This window comes from Nicrophorus vespilloides, unplaced genomic scaffold, assembly GCF_001412225.1.
Source record: "Nicrophorus vespilloides isolate i.1.1-1 unplaced genomic scaffold, Nicve_v1.0, whole genome shotgun sequence".
NCBI lineage: Eukaryota > Metazoa > Arthropoda > Insecta > Coleoptera > Silphidae > Nicrophorus > Nicrophorus vespilloides.
Window position 1 is genome coordinate 8483 of NW_017099720.1, and position 3093 is coordinate 11575.

General features: G+C 37.8%; 3 non-coding genes across 3 annotated transcripts; all 3 read right to left on the reverse strand.

Moving 5' to 3' along the window:
• Window positions 1-506: 506 nt before the first annotated feature.
• Window positions 507-580, reverse strand: Trnat-agu. Its single transcript has one exon. It is a non-coding gene; the product is annotated as a tRNA-Thr (tRNA).
• A 96-nt stretch (window positions 581-676) lies between these two features.
• Window positions 677-749, reverse strand: Trnaa-agc. The gene has a single exon. It is a non-coding gene; the product is annotated as a tRNA-Ala (tRNA).
• Window positions 750-880: 131 nt separating this feature from the next.
• Window positions 881-953, reverse strand: Trnav-aac. Its single transcript has one exon. It is a non-coding gene; the product is annotated as a tRNA-Val (tRNA).
• Window positions 954-3093: the final 2140 nt, after the last annotated feature.

Here is a 3093-nt window from a genome sequence, read left to right on the forward strand (position 1 = left end):
TATAATAAGCAATAATAATAATAATTGAGCATTGCAATTTCTATTCAAGTCGAATATATCATCATGTGCTCTAAGCTTGTATTGTATTTGAATAAATTAGCAATGTTTTTTTTTTGAAACAGAAATAATATCTGCTTCTGATAATCATATTGTATTTTCAATGCCTTTGCGCTTCTATTACTTAAGAGCTGAGAAGCGGCAAGTAGCATTGAATGAAAATTTCAAATATGTTTCGCAAGTTAATTTGTAAAGTATGCCTAAATTATGTCACAATATCACGTACTGTTCTAAATTGCTTCAAGAATTATTAAAATATGTATAAGAAATGTATTGGCGTTTGAAGTTTGTAATTGACTTAAGATATTTGAGGTTATTCTCAGTCAAAATCAGTGGCGTACATAGCAACAAAACTATTATTTATAATTAATGACCCACCGTCGTCATGCGTCATGCCGTCGCCAATGTGTTAATAAAATGTTGGTGTTTCTTGAAGATTTTTTCACTTCAGGCCCCGGGGAGATTCGAACTCCCGATCTCCTGTTTACTAGACAGGCGCTTTAACCAACTAAGCCACGGCGCCAACGACAACAATCATTCCGAAGATATGTAAATTTTGACAGATATCTCGAGATAACAATTTCGATAATCGTTGATTGAAAAAAAAAAGAGTTAATTGTGGAGGCGCCGGGCATCGATCCCGGTACCTCTCGCATGCTAAGCGAGCGCTCTACCATCTGAGCTACGCCCCCTATATAAATATATCTTCATGTAATACACATTGGAAAAAAATCAAGAAATTAATGATAAATTTTAAGTAATCAAATTCTAAAACTTTTTTTCTTGCTCTATTATATAATATATATATATATATATAAAATAATGTTTCCGCCCGGGATCGAACCGGGGACCTTCCGCGTGTTAGGCGGATGTGATAACCACTACACCACGGAAACTATATAGATGTTGTGCGCGACTATTTTCCGCGAGTTTTCCGGTGGAAACTGCTGCACCGAAATGGTGATAAGGGAAAAGCGCAGAATGCACAATAGAGAGAAACGCGGACGACGTGCAGCAAAATGCGTTCAGAGATAGTTGTGTGTGTTGCAAGCGTGCAGAGATAGGATTGTGTGGAAATAGGAATATGTATTATCAATTGCAGAGCGAGGCGTTTTATTAAAGAAAGAAAATGTAGAGACGACGGGGAGACGTGTAATTGGACTTTTGTGCGGACAGACTATTATTATTATCATTATATGTATGGGACAGAAAGCGATGAAATGCCTCGACCATTCGTCCGAGATGAATTACGCCCGGCATTGTCAACTCCCTCTCTCTCTCTCTCTTTCTATATCTCGTCTTTTGTGCATTCCTTGATTAAAAAAATATATACACACACACACACACATACACACGTGCAGTTACGGTGAGCGATGATGGAACAAAACAAAGTCGGGAAATGGCGAAGAGAATGAGAGAGAGTGAAAAACTTTACTTTTTCCCCTATTATTTTTTTTTGTCTTCTTTCTGCTCATTCTCTCGTCCGCAGGATGCGGCTATTCCTTTTTAATCCGGTCCCAATAAATCTTCGCTATTTTCCACTTCGCATTACCGCGCCGGCTTTTCCTTTTCGCAAAACGGAATATATAAAAGATCAATTGGTTTGGGCAATTCGCGCGTAATTACGAAAAATAACGCTGCTGGAAATATTGATGTACCTCCCTCTACCCCCTTTTAGGCTTGTACAAAGCGGCCGATTCTGACAGGTCTATTAGGTGGGACGAAGACGGGGTTTGGGGGGTTCGTATGGCGGCGTCGCGACGCTCGATGGGAAAGGGATTCCCGTTTAAGTGGGAGAGAGAGAGAGAGGTTTGCGTTATGTCGTGCAGACTCGGCCGTGTTTTATCCTCTTCCCCAGTTTCTCTCTCTCTCTCTCAGTCTCAATCTCTTTCATGTTATTAATCAATTTTCCAGAATTTATGATAAATTACGTTGCGGGCTTAAGCAGCATCCGAACGAACGGTGAGACGAAGGGAGAAAGTAATAAAGAGAAAACGTTTGCAACAACCATCCATTACTCATTCGGGGAGGACTTTATTTAATATCAATTAGCCGGCTAATTCTCCTTCCGACAAAAACAATCGCATGCTAATTTTCGTACACTATAATTGTGAGACATCTATCAGCGAATTCACGCATCAAACGTAAAATTTGTTCCCTTCATCAAAGATTGCGCTGAATGAAACAACGAGTGCTTCGAGTGCACATGAAAAGAATGGTTCGAAAAAGTAATTCACGTGCATCTTCGAGATTTAGGTTGAGAAGGTCTATTGTTTAACGCTCGAGTGCGACACTCGTCCTTCCGTACGTAAGTTGGTTAGTTAGTTTCCTCGAGTTGGTTTTCAGCCGCGAGACACCGAACACAATATTATCTTTTCAAATAGAAAATTTGTCCACCGCACAAGATCTAATGCAGGGGACCTTCAGTTACTAGTTAATTCAATGGTCGCTAGGGGAATAAAAATGGAAGTGCTGCCACTACAACGAATCTAGATCATTCGCTATACCAACCGTAAATAAAAAAATATATATAAAACACACGCAAAATTTAAAAAATAAAATAAATGTTTTTATTTACGAATATACTATATAGTAATTAACAATTTCAAAAATGTTCCACGTTCAGACAATTCTTATAGATGGTCCTCGTTTATTCATGCATGATCCATCCAATCTAAAGAAAAACATTAATTAATCGCCATTCTTTTTATCATCACTTACTACTTCTACTGTTTTGCAGATGAAGTCATCTGAAGTAATATGACTGTTATCATTAGCTCTATCACTGTTGACAACAATACCCCTACTGGTTCACAATAAGAGCCATCTAAATTAATAAGATTGTCATCGACAACAATTATAATTTCTTTGGGCTCAACTTCTGTTTTACAATACGAGTGATCTAAATTCTAAAAATTGTCCCTAATAATGCTGTCACTATCATCAATACTATCAATTTTTCAACCTCTACTACTTCCAACAAATTTTCTGTTAACATTGGAAAATCGTAAAAATTGAAAGACAGGTTTTCTTCTG